Here is a 16190-nt window from a genome sequence, read left to right as displayed (position 1 = left end):
AAGGGGTCACATCCTGGGCAACTAAAAAGAGTGACAAATGTCATTCTCATACTTGAGAACCGGGGCTCTGCCCTAACCTTCTTCACAGGCCCAGATCCATTAATGCCCTGTGGGTAGCAGATGCCAACCCAACTGTTGATTATGAATGTTCGGCCAACAGGCACAATCAAATGTCCAGGTGTAACTCCTCTACTTCAGGAATCGCACCTCACAGATCGCCAATCACCTGGAGAGCTGAGCAACTTGACAAGACAGAGGGTTTGCGTTTTAAAGCTGTGAGTCTCACAGAACCCACTTAATGTAGCCATTGTCTATTCACATTCTTTGATGGGAGGGATCCATGTCGAGATTCTTCATAAAACTCACCATTCACTCAATGAAAATCTCCTTCTGGGCTGGGTGTGGTGGCTCATGCTTGTAATCCTAGTACTTTGAGAGGCTGAGGCCGGAGGATCGTTTAAGTCCAGGAAACCAGTCTGTGCAATATAGCAAGACCCCTGTGTTTACAAAAAATAAGAAAAATTAGCTGGGTGTAGTGGCACACACCAGCAGTCCTAGCTACTCTGGAAGCTGAGGCAGGAGAACCACTTGAGCCTGGGGAATTCGAGGTTGCAGTGAGCTATGATCAAGCCACTGTTCTCCAGCCTCGGAGCAACAGGGCAAGACCCTGCCGAAAAAAAGAAAGGAAGAAAGGAAGAAAGATCTCCTTCTGACCCTCTGCGAGTACAATTTGCATGGTATTAAGAAATGAGGACATAAAAGCATTTAAATCATCTGGTCCCTATTACATTAGGGAAAGAAAAGATATCCTTAGCATTTTAAGACGAACGTCTCAAAAACTACTCAGAGTGGCAAGCGGATATAATCTACAGTGTTATTTGACAAGATTGCTCTTCCTAGTCACCACCCACCAAAAGGGAAAGCTCAGAGCTGATTGACTGGCAAGCCATTCATTTTCTGTGAAATAAGGGAAGCACTGGGGGCTTAAATGGTAAGGCTATCAAGTATCTTACATCCAAACAGCTACTTTAAAATGACTGCCACACAGGTAATGGTTTTACCGGATAGTAATATTTGCTATTTTAAGGTTCAATACGGTACCTTGTAGACCCCGAAAACTCAAGGGATTTTTCTTGGTGGTGATAACAACTAGAGATAACATAAATTGCCTCTTATTTTGGTAACAAAGAGTTGGCATGTTTTTGGTCACTATGGAGGTATCTTAATATAGTACACTAAAAATACAGGTAATGTATTAGTCCATTTTCATACTGTTGTAAAGGACTGCCTGAAACTGGGTAATTTATAAAGGAAAGAAGTTTGACTGACTCACAGTTCAGCATGGCTGGGGAGGCCTCAGGAGACTTACAATCACGGCAGAAGGCAAAAAGGAAGCAAGGCACCTTTTTTTACAAGGTGGCAGGAAGGAGAAGTGTCGAGTAAAAGCAGAAGAGCACCTTTTAAACCCATCAAATCTTGTGAGAACTCACTATGATGAGAACAGCATGGGGGAAACCGCCCTCAGGATTCAATTACCTGCACTTGGTCTCTCCCTTTACATGTGGGGATTGTGAGGATTATGAGGATTACAATTCAAGATGAGATTTGGGTGGGGACACAAAGCCTAACCATATCAGGTGAAGTATGACACCCGCTGTGTAGCCATTACAAATTTTGATGTATTTTCATAAGATTATTGTTATTATTAGATGAGCATTTGTTGCAAAAACAGAAGAGTTCACACCACTCACCCAACTTCCTGTAATGTCTCAAATAACCATGACACATTTACCAAAACTAAAAAATTACCACTGATACAGACTATTAACTAAACTACAGACTTCATTTGGATTTCCCCACCATTTCTTGTGAATGACAGACTTTAGCACCAATTTGAGCTAGAGGGTCCAAACAGCCACAGCAGAACTACATTAATTCAGACTGGCTGGGACTAAACATAGAGATGGCTCAAACAAGCTCTAACATCTACCACTAGGCGTGCCAGTATTTTGCATGCATGATCTAATTTCATCCTCCACAAAAATCCAGGTAGAGAGAGGGTAGTGGGATACTGTCACATGCACTTTGCAGATACCACCGTGGGCCCTGGGATACAAAGCAACATGTGGAAGACAGCTGAGCTGGGAGACAACAGAGCCCAGATGTGACCTAAGACATCTCTGATTCAAAAACCCATGATCACGACCACAACGGTACAGACTGAAGTGCACCTAACCCAGGTGTGATGCCGAGACCGCCTCTTTTCACCAGCCGTCTTGCCCAGGACCCACCTTCCAAAGGTCATCTGGATCAACTGTGGCAGGTGACCGCTACATGGGGGGTTGTCCCATAACAATGACATGTGCCTCTCAATGAGACGGGGTGTTCTGTGATGTGTGGAGTCAGTTTCCACCCTTGACACCCCAACCCTGCGTGTCGCAGGAGAAGCCCTCCTGGTCTCCGGCAGCCTCTGCGGCTCTCCTTCCTCCCAGGGTGGGAGTGGGGCGGCCCGCGGCTGGCCTGCTCCCGGGCCAGAGCAGCTGGGAGGAGCGCAGTGCAAACATCCCCACGCGCCTTTTGCTTTTCTTTCCTGAGTGGTTTAAGGCTTAATTAACGTGTGTAAAGTGATCTGAAATGCGGGAATAAAAAGAGCTGGGGAAGTGCAGAGTGTGGATGATTACCTGAGGCGAGACAGCTGAGAAAGGGAGGCTGAGGGAGACAAAGGAGGGTCTGGAGAGGCTGGGAGAGGCCTTCGCGCAGCAGCCAGCTGGTTGGCTGAGAGCCAGATTGGGCTGTTTTTGGCAGCGTTCTGCCCCACGCTTTCCTCTCAAGGCCTTCTTCACAGCCCTGCTTGGGAGTCAGACCCCAGGATAAATGATTCCTAAAGGGCCTGAGCCAGAACTGAGAAGGGGGTCTGAGAAACACAAACTGTGGGCAATTCCATGACTGGATCTGTAAGAGCTGGGGATGAGATGTCACTCATTAGCCACTATTGCCAAAGCAAGCCCATCAGCAGATTGTGCTGGGTTTGGTCAACGAAGGAATAAATGTGATAGATATCGGAGAGACAAAGGAATCAAAGTGAGTTTTGTCCATTCCTCTTGACAAGCGTAGATTCATAGGACTGATTTAGTGCTGTCACCGCTGAGAGGCAATAAATCCCTTATAAAAGGGTGGGTAAAAGTAATGACATCCAAGTCACGTGTGATTTCACCATCTCCTAAGCCTGCATTAGTAAAAGGGTGAGGCTATCGGTTTCATGGGGAATGTTAAGGCTTGTGACTTCATAGGGTGAAGACGGGTGGCATTTTATTGCAATTGGAAGCATACAAAGAAGCAAGTGGAAAATCTTTCTTTCGCCGGGCGCGGTGGCTCAAGCCTGTAATCCTAGCACTTTGGGAGGCCGAGACGGGCGGATCACAAGGTCAGGAGATCGAGACCATCCTGGCTAACACGGTGAAACCCCGTCTCTACTAAAAAGTACAAAAAACTAGCCGGGCGAGGTGGCGAGCGCCTGTAGTCCCAGCTACTCGGGATGCTGAGGCAGGAGAATGGCGTAAACCCGGGAGGCGGAGCTTGCAGTGAGCAGAGATCCGGCCATTGCACTCCAGCCTGGGTGACAGAGCAAGACTCCGTCTCAAAAAAAAAAAAAAAAAAAAAAAATCTTTCTTTCAGGATAACCTGATACCACCTGTATCTAGAAAGCTGAGGAGTGTTCCGGGGATCTTCCCAGTACAGTGAGGATTTTGGTGCATCCTTGTGTGTATATAAATGGTGGCAATATATACAGTATGTTCTAAACTGTTTATGATGATGGAGGGGAAAAAGTTTGTTTGGATAATCCAAAGTTTATATTGGGCTTTCATTGTGTTTTAACGTCATGCTCGGGCTAATAGTTGCGCAGTTATCCATCTTCTGAGCCTGCAAACTGAGGGTGGGGCTAATGGTGGCACCCAAGTTTGGCAATCCAAGTGAAGAGAAGGATCCTCACTTCCCCTGGCTTCAGTTAGGGAACTTCAGAGGACCCTAATTGTCCTGGCATGGGGTCAAGTGCCCAGCATGCCAAGTGCCCACCCTGGGCCCAATTCTACGGTCATGCTATAAGAAGCCTGTTCCCACTCAACACCAGGACCATTGCGTGGAATGAGAAATCCCCCCAAAAGGAGCCAGGTTGCCACCCTGCTTTGTGTCTACTGCAACTGAGCAGTTAAAGTGGCCAGAGGACACTGTTGTCCTCAGCCTGTTGCAAGAGCAGCCAGGACCCCCCGTAGTTATCCACTGTGTTCTTTTTTTTTTTTTTTTTTTTTTTGAGGTGGAGTCTCGCTCTGTCTCCCAGGCTGGAGTGCAGTGGCCCAATCTTGGCTCACTACAACCTCCGCCTCCCGGGTTCAAGCGATTCTCCTGCCTCAGCCTCCCGAGTAGCTGGGACTACAGGCGTCTGCCAACACTCCCGACTATTTTTTGTATTTTTAGTAGAGACGGGGTTTCACCATATTGGCCAGGCTGGTCTCGAACTCCTGACCTTGTGATCCGCCCGCCTCAGCCTCCCAAAGTGCTGGGATTACAGGATTGAGCCACCGCGCCCGGCCACACTGTGTTCTTTTCTAGGCATTGCACTTCTGATGGATTCCTCCGAGAGTTGTGTCTGTGTGATGCCTTCGGTGTGTGTAACATCACACATCACCCATGGGTCACTGAAGGGTCATCTGAAGCCACCAACGATGAATTCTTTCAGGTCTGCTTCTGAACTAGGATAATAGTTACCTCTTAATATGTCACCCTGCCTTCTGATACCTAAAACATTTTGGATCTAAATAACCTTCCATACGCTTTCTAGAATGATCCTGATAAAACACGGTCTTTTACAATGCGATGGTTATTTTTACGTGTCAACTTACCTGGGCCATGGGGTGTCCACATATTTGGGTAACCATTATTCTGGGTGTGTCTGTAAGGGTGTTTTTCAGATAAGATTAACATTTGAGGCCAGGTGCAGTGGCTCATGCCTCTAATCCCAGCACTTTAGGAGGTCAAGGCGGCCAGGAGTTTGAGACCAGCCTAGCCAACATGGAGTAACCCCATCTCTACTAAAAATACAAAGATAAGCCAGGCATAAGCCAGGCATGAGGGTACGTGTCTGTAGTCCCAGCTACTTGGGAGGCTGAGGCAAGAGAATTGCTTAAACCTGGGAGGCAGAGGTTGCAGTGAGCCAAGATCACACCACTGCACTCCAACCTGGGTGACAGAGCAAGACTGTCTCAAAAAAATAATAATAATAATTAACATTTGAATAGGTAGGCTAAGAAAGCAGACACCCACCCTAATGTGAGTGGGCCTCATTCAATCAGCCGAAGGCCCAACTAGAACAAAAGGCTAGCCCTCCCTCTAGTAAGAGGGACTACCTCCTCCTGCCTGATTGCCTCGAGCTGGGACATTGGTGTTTTTCCTGCCTTCAAACTCAACGGAAACATCAGCTCTTCCTGGGTCTGGAGTTTGCTGGCCTTCAGACTGGAACTACACCATTGACTCTCCTTGGCCTACAGCTTGCTGGGTGCAAATCTGGGGACTTGTCAGCCTCCTTAATCACATGACCCAAATCCTTATAATCAATCCCATTTCTCTCTCTATAGATAATAAATACATCCTACTGGTTCTGTTTCTCTGGAGAACTCTGACTACTATAAATAACTTTTTATTTATTAACTTCATTCATTCATTAAAAACATTTATTGAGCACCTACTATGTACCAGTCACTGTTTTATGTTCTTGTAAATTATCATTGAATAGAGCAAAGGTTCCTGGCCCTGTAGAACTTTATTCGTGTGTGTGTGTGTGTGTGTGTGTGTGTGTGTGTGTGGTGGAACAGATAATGAATAATAAAAATGATAAGTAAATACTAATGTATCAGAAAGTGGTAAGGGAAAGGGAAGAAGGAAAAAAGCAGGATGAGGAGGAGGAAGAGACATTGGGAAGGGAACATTTAAGCAAAGGCTAAAGGGAGATAAAGGGGTTTCCCATGTAGAAATCACAATCAAGTTCAAAGCCCGGTGGACTCTGGATCCTACTGGCACCTCCAGCAGGATCTACAGACGCCGCCTCATCCGAAGCCTTCACTTTAGCATCGCTGCTCCCCAGGCAGTGCGCTGGCCCGCCTTGCATCTTCATCCACTCATGCCTTTGCCCAGGATATCCTCTCCAGTGGGGACTTTCTTTTCCCCACTCTCATATGCATTTCAGGGAAGTCACCCAGAAACTAATCCCAGCAGAGAGCGAAGAACGTCCTCACGCTGGACAGTTAACAGGAAGTGGCAGTGTTTCTGAGCCCAGGGCCTAGAGTCACCTGACAGAAGCCTCAGCCAGATGCAGCCACTGCTAGAGATGCCATCAAAGGCAGGAGGGACACAATGATGAGGTCTCTGGCTTCTATCTTCTTTTCTTCCTCCACTCCTCCAGTGCCCCTCATTGGCCATAGCCAGCCACCAACCAACGGATCCAAGCGCCTGTGAAACTCAGCCTGCCAGAGACAGCTCCTGGCAACACAGAGCAAAGGGCAGGCCTGGAATGGCTTAGAAGACAACTGGCCCAGGACCAGGGCAGTTGGTGTTTGAATATAGAGCACCAGTGATTTCAGTGCCCGTTTGGAGGTTCTAGCAGGGGAGCACAGCGATTCATACACCCTTGACCAAAGCCCAGTCCTCCTCTATCAGGGATGGTCGTCCTCTTCGATGGAGTGTGCAGCCTCAGGAGGGACGCAGATGGAGCGGTGAAGGAGAAAGGGGACACCTGCCTAGCCAGCCAGATCCACTGAATCAACCCTGGAGATCAATGGGATGACAGATGTCGCAGCCAGATTGCCCTCATATCCCCGGTGTCATGATTTTACGGCTCCACTGGTACCACTGCACTGCAATTGTTTGCCTGTCTGTGGGCTCCATACGATAGGAGTGCTTGAAAACTTTATTTTTTCTACCCAGAGCCTAGAACAGTACCTTGCTCAACATTTGATACATACACAATTGGATGAATGGATGGACAAATGAATGAATGAATGAATGACAGTTTCTTCTGACCAGTACCTCTTCTGGTGTGCTCTAGCTTTGAGCTGGAGGTGAACTCAGCTCACCACCAGCATTTCTTCCCAGCTTCTCATCATTTGCTACTGGGGCTAAGATTGCTTTGAGCCTAGCATTTGCAATATTTGCCAGGCACATGGATGGTGTGACTATAAAGTAATTAGACCAGTTTTCAACAAAGGGATCAAATGAATTCATCAAGTACGTTTTGCTTTAATCCTTCCAGGAAGGTCAGACACATTTTCCAATGTATAGCCATGCCTAGCCCCGTCCTTGTGAACTGCACGAGAAAAGGAATGAATCACTTTTCAGCATGAAATGTTTCTGTTTTTTTTTTTTTTTTTTTCAGTTAAATGTCACCCAGCCCGTCACCTGGCTGGCATTTAAGGACATATCATCAGAGAAGTTACATTTCCTTTTGGCAGAGAGGAGGAGGAAGGGGTCGGCCACACACAGAACTGGGTGTTGACTTTACCACGGGTGCAGGAGGGCTGAGAAGGGATGTCCTAGAGACCCATCAAAGTTCCAGGGGTCATCAGGTCTGGACAGAGATACCCTGGATCCCACGAATAGGCCACCTTATATATGAATTTCCAGAGTTTTTGAGGCCTTTCGGTGCTGGGACTGCTCATAGCAACCCAAGTTCAATTTGAGAAAACGCTACTCCTCCATGTGTCAAGTGGAGTCAGTTCTTAATTTCTGATAAAGAGCAAAGAGACGTACGGGGGATGAGGCATTGCTCAGCCTCAGAGTTTGAAGTTTTCTGTCTGCCAGGTTGCCCTGGGCAGCTCCAGGACAGAAATCTGACCAGTGTGGGTGGGTCTTCCTAGCCATCTTTCTCATTTTAGCAGAGACTAACATACTTCCAACAAGCCTCATATTTCCTTGCTGGCAAATTGCTGCTCTGAGGCAGGTAAGAAATGATGACTAAAAAAACCTACCTGCATTTTTGTTTCAGATGCTTCATTTTCCACAGTACTTACAGAGAGATAGTTGGGAGGCCAGGTGATGCACTCAAAAAACAGGGCTTGTTGGAAGCAGAGACAGGATGGGATTCCAGCTGCTCTGCTCACCAGCCATGTGATTTTTGAACAAGTCAGTTTACCTTTTGGGACCTCCAATTTCTCATTTGAAAATTGCAGATGATTGTGTCTGCTTTCTCACAGAGATGTGGTAAAGATCTCATGAGATGTATGTGCAAGTAATTTAAGATTGACAAGTGTAACATATGACAACTAGTTTTTTTTTGCGTGGATACAAGGCATCAGAGAAAGTGCCTTTGATGTTTAATTAATACCAAAAATCTTCCATTACACTTGTTTAGCTAAAATTGGAAAGGGGGAGGGCAAGAGTACTTTTCAAAGGGACTTTTTCTGCTTCAAAAATAGAAATCAGAAAGCACATATTTGATTTTCCTTATGGTGTAAACCACAGTGCCATTGTTATTAGCAGTTTTACAGAATTGTGACCTTCAAACTTGGTGATACCAAAGACTGAAAAAAAGCTCCCAGTCTTGAAGCCTTTCAAACAGGCTTTTCAAACTAAAGCACTTTTATTTTGAATTAAGGGCTAATAGAATTGTCCTCTTAAATGAGCACTTGCAAGATTAAAAGTTGCTTTCCAGGTGGGCTGCAGTAAATGAATGTGCCAAGAGGTTGCTGAAAGCTCTTTTAGGGGCAAACGAGAGGAATCTGATATGAGTTCATGTAACAAACACCCCTTCCCCTTTGTGAAAGAGAAACCTGGAATTTACAGTCTTCCTAATTGTACATGAGCTGATTTGTGTATACATCTAGGATCATAATTTACTTTCAGTTTACTGAATTTGTGAATTTTTGCATTTGTTTTAATTTGTAATTAAGTTTCCTCTATGAGGCACGCCATATGCCACCATTAATTCTTTCTCGTTGATTTCTTAGGAGATACATGAGTGCATATTTTGATGCAATTTTTGAGGTCTTTTGAAAATCAAATGACTACATGTTTAGCCATATGGGGCTTTGTTATTTAAAAGAGCATATTATAAAGTAAAAGAAAGCGAAATGCAAAAGGGCCTGTCAACAGGGGGAAAATATTGGGAAAAACAGTTTAAAACATTGTTTTAAACACACGCATTTTCAACCTTTTTTCTTTTTAGCGTTATATTTTTGAAATCTATCTTTATCGATCCCGTACAGCGTCTCACCGTCTGTGAACCGCCAATATCACCAGTGCACCGGGCAAACCTCTGTCTGCTAGGTACTGCCCTACGCTTACCCTGGGGCTGCAGATCCTAGCATCTGCCTTCTAAGAGTTCAGTTGGAGCCAATGTCTTTCTTTTGAACATCTTGTGACAGGATTTGAAATTAAGCTCCAGTTCATCCGCACACCCCGCGGCCGCTTTCGCAAGGGGCCGAGGGGGTGGCGGCCTTGCCCGGGGACTCGCGGCGCTGGGAGCTGCCTGCCCTCGGTGCGGGCTGCAGACCGGGCCGCGAGGCGGGCGCGCGGCGCGCACTAGGACCCAGCAGGGCTCCAGGCCCGGGTGGGAGCCGCGCCGCCGACCCCGGGCGGGCGCCGGGCGCAGGAGCCGGGGTTCCGGCCGCGATCTGCTGCAGCTCGGCCGGGAGACAGCGCGACCCGGCGGCGGGGCCACCCGCGAGTCCAGCGTCGCCGCAGCCCCCCAATGCGGCCGCGAGAAGCAGCGGGGGGGCAGGCGATCGAAGGTAACGAAAATGGGGCTCATTTCCTGCCTCCTAATCTGCTCGGGTTTAGCATTGCCACGAGAAGCCCTCCGTGTTCAGGCTGCTGCATTTTGGGGCACCCTTTGATTTTTTTTTTTTGTAGGTGTCCGCCCCCCTATTTCCACCTGGTTTCAGATTGATTTATAGCTTGCAGCCCAAATGGGAAAGATCCAGCCATGGCAAGTTGCTTATTTTCATTAGTTTTGTCTCAAAAGTAAGTTCATTAAAAAAAAAAAAAAAAGTTTCTTAGGAATGTGTGGATAGTCGCTTTTTAAATTAAAAAAAAAATTGCAGACAAATAGATATTTATAAAAATAATCAAATAATTGATGCAATTCTGTTAATTACTTTTAGGGAAGCCCACTTCTGTGGGCTCCCCGGGCGTTACTTTTATTTTCAAGGAAGGAACGTGTTAAATGTGGAGTTTGTTTGGCTGGGCAGAGTTTACAGCATTGCTGTCGCAACTGTTTTGCTATCAATTATAAACAGTGTCAAATCTATGGGCAGTTTCAGCCTCTTTTCAATACTGTAACGGGTTATCCTGATATGACATCTATAGATGAGTTTCCACTGAGGGTAATAAGATTTCTCTTTTTGGAGAAACATTGTTTTGAGGGGAAAACCATGATTGCCGGCTGGGAAGGCTGAAGAGACTATTTTTCATGCTTTGTTTATACTCCCGGGATGACATTTGGGGAAGGGAAATGCAATCTTTCTCGGGAGCTTTTAATTGTGGGATTACAAATTTATTTAATTTATTAGTTTCAATTGGTTGGGCTCGGGGAGCCCTCCGTCACAGGCTGTGCTTAAGGTGACACATTTGCTAGCAGTTGGGACACATGATTGCAAATGTAAAATGTGCCTCACCCGAAAGGACTGGTCTGCTGGAAGCTCCCGTGTGGAGCTGTTGTAGGCAGGGTGCGACTGGCTCATTGAGGAAAAAGGGAATCGTTTTCCTTAGCTAAGGAAGACATCCTGTTATATTCCTTTTGTTCCCTGTTTTTCATTGATCGCCGGCTCTGCCTTGGAGAGGAGAGCAGCTCGGAGGGTGCAGAGCTCTGAAGGCTGCAAGAATGACTGGAGCCCACTTTAACTCTCACACTGATTGGTCAGTTAGATTGAGACTTATGAAAACAGTCACCCAAAACCTTCTTTTAAAATCGTGCTGTAGTTTCACGTAGCCCTCTTGTGCACAGATTTCTGCAGGGTCGGTTTTTCATTCGGGTGCAGTTTGCTCGAGATACCTTTATGTTTAATTTTTTTGTTGTTTCTATCCAGATAAAGTAGGCCATTTTGGTGACAAATTTCTTTGCAGACGTAAGCTACTAGCTTACACGTATAGATACAGCACTTTACAATACATTCTCAATGATTTCTGCTCATAAGTTGTAGAATGCCAAGTTGTTCAACTTAGAATAATGATTCCTAACTGGTTTTGGATCTGAGTCTTTAAAAAGGACCATCAGTAGATGGATGCTTAACTGTATCATTACTTTGATAATTTAAGTGCCTTGTGCATTAGCACGTTTCATGCACTAAGTCTAAAACTGTGACAGTGAAAGGAAAAGACAATGAAAAGAAAACAATCAAAATCAGCCTGCACACTATTCTAAGAGATTGTGGCATCTGCTTTGAGGATAATGCATTTCACATCCAAGAAGAAGGGCATTCTGCACCATATAAAAATATGAATTAGTAAACATTGTGCAATGTTGTATCTGTAACACAAACCGTAAACATCTTCATTTGAGCCTTTAAAGCGATTTCATTAAAGAAGCACTGTCCCAGAAGTTGTTAAATGTATAAACACTTTTCTGATTGGCTTAAAAATTTAGACACAGGAAGTGGATTGTATCTAATAACTGATGAGTGGAGACATGGTTGTCATGGAAACCGAGAGGAGTAACCCCACCCCACCCCCACTACACATACATACTCTACCATGACCACCACTTAAAAAGAAACAAAAACAAAAACAAAACCTGCATGTCATCACAGATGCCTGGAGAACATGTTGGCTTCTGTAAGCTTTCCCACAGCATCTGTTGAAACCTGAGATCGTGCCTGTCAAATCAAGGTCATTTTACAACAACAACCAAAAATGTGGTCTCCTAGATTTCATAACTGTATTTTTATTGGAAATATTTGAGGAAACAGCCTTAAAGCAAGGATGAGCCCCCAGGCTTACTTTGCATTTTGCCACCTCTGAGCTGTGCAAGGGAAGGCTGAGAACAATGTATCTGAACACTTAATTGTGGAATCAAACTGACTTGTGTGTCTACTGTTAGAACAAAACTCTTTTGAGAGTCAGAAAGGTTAGAATGTTACTTGTGGATGAGGAGTCATCTGGGGAAGTTATAATGAGGTGTTTGTGTTTACAAGAGGGTTCAAAGTTGAACTCAAGCAATGGAACTTACAGACTGGTGGCCTTTTAGAACCCTGCTCTAAGGCTGTGTTTGTGTGTGGGGTGGTGGGGGTAGGGGTAGGGGGGTGAAGGGGAGGGATGAAGATTGCCTGGTACTTTGGGAAATATAAGAGAGGGTGTTCTCAGAAGCTAACCAGGGAAAGGAAAATCTAAATGAAAATAAGAACTGCTTCATAATTGTCATTATTATTATCCAGTTGACTTATGATAGAAAAGTTTACTGTTTTGTGGATGGGGAAGAGTGCTTTTGTTTTTAGGATAATTGAGACGTTCCCAGTATCAAAATTGCAAATATTTCCAGTATCTTGGTAATGATTTCCATGAGCACTATATAGAAAAAAGTTTGGAGACCTCCCCTCCCCTTAGCCTCCACCCCGCCCCCGGTTCATTTTGCTAAGCAAAAAATAACCAAAGAGGCCCTGTCCTAAATTTTGACTTTGAGGATCAACATTGAACCTTGTAAAATATAAAGCAAATACATTCCTTATATTTTTCTAATCTTGTTAATGGCAGTCTTCAGATTTTCTGTTCTTGATATTCATTTAGAAATGTCTTCCTTCAAGTCATGGCAATTTAAAGCATTGAATAGCTTTATCTTAATTAATAATGGTCAGTTTTAAAACTTGTTCAATTAACAATTTGGTCTTTTTAAAAAGCAGGAAATTTCCCTTATTTTCATCAACTAATTGCATGGGGAGTGGGGAGGAGAAGAATCCTAACTCTATTTTAATGTTTATTTAATATTGTGCATGTATGCCATAGAAATATGTACTTTAGAAGTTAAATATTTGACAACATGGGATTATGAAATATATGCTAAATCACCCAGATATTTAACTGATTGGGACTTGGTAAAGAAGATTAAGTTTAATGGCACAACTGGTCTCTTTTAGCAAGGATTTCCTGTAGGGAGCTTTCTTATCTACCAGTGTGTTCCTTGGCAGGAAACATGTCAGTTGCTTGTTTTTACAAACTGAAGGAAGTGAATGGGATTTGTTGGTTTCTAGAATCTACCTTCATTCTCTATTGTCTTTCAAATAGTTGGCTCAGAACACTTCATTTCGAAAGGGGCTTTGGAGGGGTACAATTCATTCTCTGCAAACCTGTGGCATTTAGGTTTATTTCTTTCTGATTTTGGAATTAGGAAAATTGATCATGGTACGACCATGTGCAACTTATTTTCCTAATACAAATGAACAAGATGTTCAATAACATTCCAATTCATTTTCAGTTGTCAGCTGGTTACTCACATACTCACTGAAGCTGCTGTTTTTGGATGGCTATGCCAAATTTCTAATAATTATTCCAGAATACCAACCAAATGCCAGTGTCGATTTTGGATTAGTGTAGAGAGGTAAAGAGAAAGAGGCAGCTTCATCCTTCTCATTGCTTATAACAAAAGGTCCATAAAGAATACATGTCAGGTATACGCCATTCTCGCTGATAGCCAAAAAAAAAAAAAAAAGAAAAAAATCGAAATTGGAGATGGGTTGGCTAAATCCAGTTTATAGTACACTTGAGAAAAACGAATTTTAACTTTGAAAGGATTTGCTGTGCAGAAGTCTGGATTAGGTTCTGAATGTTGAAAATGAGTATATTTAATTGCTTCAATTCCTAGATGTTTCAAATTCTGGAAGAGGAGAAAAGGGTAAGCTTCTTTAAAGGAAAGTAAATGCATCCACCTCCATTTGCAGAGAGCAGCCTGGTGAGGGAGGTTAAGAGTGCCTGAGGGAGACAGAACCATTTCTTGCAATGGTTTGCACACATTTTCGTAGACATCATTTTTGTTTTATACTTAGCACCAAATAGAATCTTATGCAAGACCCTCATGTATGAGTCAAATAAAAACAGAGCTGCTCTGAGGGAACTAGGAGCCCAGAGCCTGCTATTGTCACCTGGGTTGTGCCCAGGGCACACTCTAGAACCCAGTACCACTGTGTACACAGTTTGCAAACCACTGCTTCTAAAATGTTCTCTAAAGAAGACCTTGGGGAATTGCTTGCAGAGCCCTGGAACCTCTTAGTGAAAGAGAGAACTTTTGCCTTGACAATTTAAGAGGCCGCTTGTGCCCATAGTGAGTAGGGAAAAGGTGGCAATTAGTGATGTGATACAGTGTACCCTAGGAAGCCTATGTACATATAGAAAAAGATGACTGACCACAAGCATGAAAGAGCCCTAGCCCAGTCTATAATAAGAGGGAAGGCATATTCTTAGGGGTTACTTTTAAACCAGGGCTCCTTTTATTTATAAATTATAGGAACATCATATGGGGATGTTTGAGATTAGTTGGTTATAATTTTGCTGGAATACATGGCTTTATTCTGTCACCACCTCAAGATCTGTTCTATCACTGTTATTCTATTAGTCAGTGAAAATAATTTCATATGAAGTGTCATTCATGAAATGAAAATTTGCCAAGCTATATAAATCTGCTTGGCAGACTCAGTAGTGTTTTGAGTGTTGAGTAAAATGATAACACACAGATGATATTTGCATATCATCAAATATATTCACATTCTCTCCTCAATGATGAGATTGTTCTGAAATGGCATTATTGAGATCGGGCTCAGTTTTCCCCCTTCCATCCCAGAAGCTGTCAGTATTGAGGATTTCTAGGGGTGGCAAACAGAGGAATCCCCTTCAGTTCCACTCTTGATTTTCACGATCACTAGATTCACCTATGCCTGGTATGGGGGTGAGAAATCAGGAGACTCTTTATTCAGGCAAACCATAGTAGAACTGTGCTGCTCATGGCCACAGCCAACCTCTCTGCATTGTTTCTCAGAGGCAGCTCAGTTGAGAAGTCTATAGAAGTAGAAAGGACAGACCCTTCTGTACATTCTCCGGTTACTTTCATTGTGCTTGCCATGTTTCTACTACCTGCATGGGGTTAGAGATGACAATTAAAATGATAAGTTTTCCAGAAAGCCACAGATCTTCCAACAATTTTGCTGGGAAAAAATGATATATAAAATTTTTCCTTTACAAAGATGAAACGAGCGTAAGGACCAAATACTTGGCTGTGGTAATGATGAAATGATCGAAATGATCGTGGTTAACTATTGAATTGTGTTAACTGACGCTTTTCATGTTGAGGCTGTTTAAAGCTATCTCCTTCCTCCTCCCACCTGCATTTCTTTTTTTTTTTTTTTTTTTTGAGACGGAGTCTCGCTCTGTCGCCCAGGCTGGAGTGCAGTGGCCGGATCTCAGCTCACTGCAAGCTCCGCCTCCCGGGTTCATGCCATTCTCCTGCCTCAGCCTCCCGAGTAGCTGGGACTACAGGCGCCCGCCGCCTCGCCCGGCTAGTTTTTTCTATTTTTTAGTAGAGACGGGGTTTCACCGTGTTAGCCAGGATGGTCTCGATCTCTTGACCTCGTGATCCGCCCGTCTCGGCCTCCCAAAGTGCTGGGATTACAGGCTTGAGCCACCGCGCCCGGCCCCACCTGCATTTCAAAGAAGAATGAGTGTGTAACCAACAGAACTGTCCCAGGGCATATTCATGATAATGGAGCAGTGCTTCTTTGGGAGTGAGCATTAAGCTCCCATGGTTTGGGGGACTTTCTTTTTGAACTGAAGGATACATGCCAGTTACCAGGACCTTGCTGAAGTTGCTCACAGATGGCTTCTCCAAATGTGTGCCTAGTACCATTGCAGTGCCTTTGCAGGTGCCACTTTCTTAAGGTTCAGAGAGTAGCAAGTCCCACTTGGAGACAAATTTTAGTATGTTATACAAGTTTAGATTTTAGATCATGTAAGAGTTTTTTCTTTTTTTTTTTTTTGAGACAGAATCTTGCTCTGTCACCCAGGCTGGAATGCAGTTGGGCGATCTCAGCTCACTGCAGCCTCCGCCTCCTGGGTTCAAGCGATCCTCCTGCCTCAGCCTCCTGAGTAGCTGGGATTACAGGTGTGTGCCACCACACCTGGCTAATGTATTTTTAGTAGAGATGGGGTTTCACCATGCTGGCCAGGCT

At 44.4% G+C, this 16190-nt stretch overlaps 1 protein-coding gene across 3 annotated transcripts in view; it reads left to right on the top strand.

Moving 5' to 3' along the window:
- The first annotated feature begins 9636 nt into the window (after window positions 1-9636).
- The window catches only part of FOXN3 (forkhead box N3), a 468588-nt gene continuing 462034 nt past the window's right edge, over window positions 9637-16190 (top strand). For 2 of the 3 annotated variants that reach the window (XM_025390905.1, XM_025390907.1), the window contains exon 1: window positions 9651-9776. The gene's annotated coding sequence lies outside the window, so the exon portion shown is untranslated. Of the gene's footprint in view, window positions 9777-16190 lie in introns of all 3 variants that reach the window. The other variant, XM_025390904.1, reaches the window with a different exon arrangement.

Source organism: Theropithecus gelada, chromosome 7b, assembly GCF_003255815.1.
Source record: "Theropithecus gelada isolate Dixy chromosome 7b, Tgel_1.0, whole genome shotgun sequence".
NCBI lineage: Eukaryota > Metazoa > Chordata > Mammalia > Primates > Cercopithecidae > Theropithecus > Theropithecus gelada.
The sequence above is the reverse complement of the archived record's forward strand: the minus strand, read 5'-3'. Positions and strand labels throughout refer to the sequence as shown.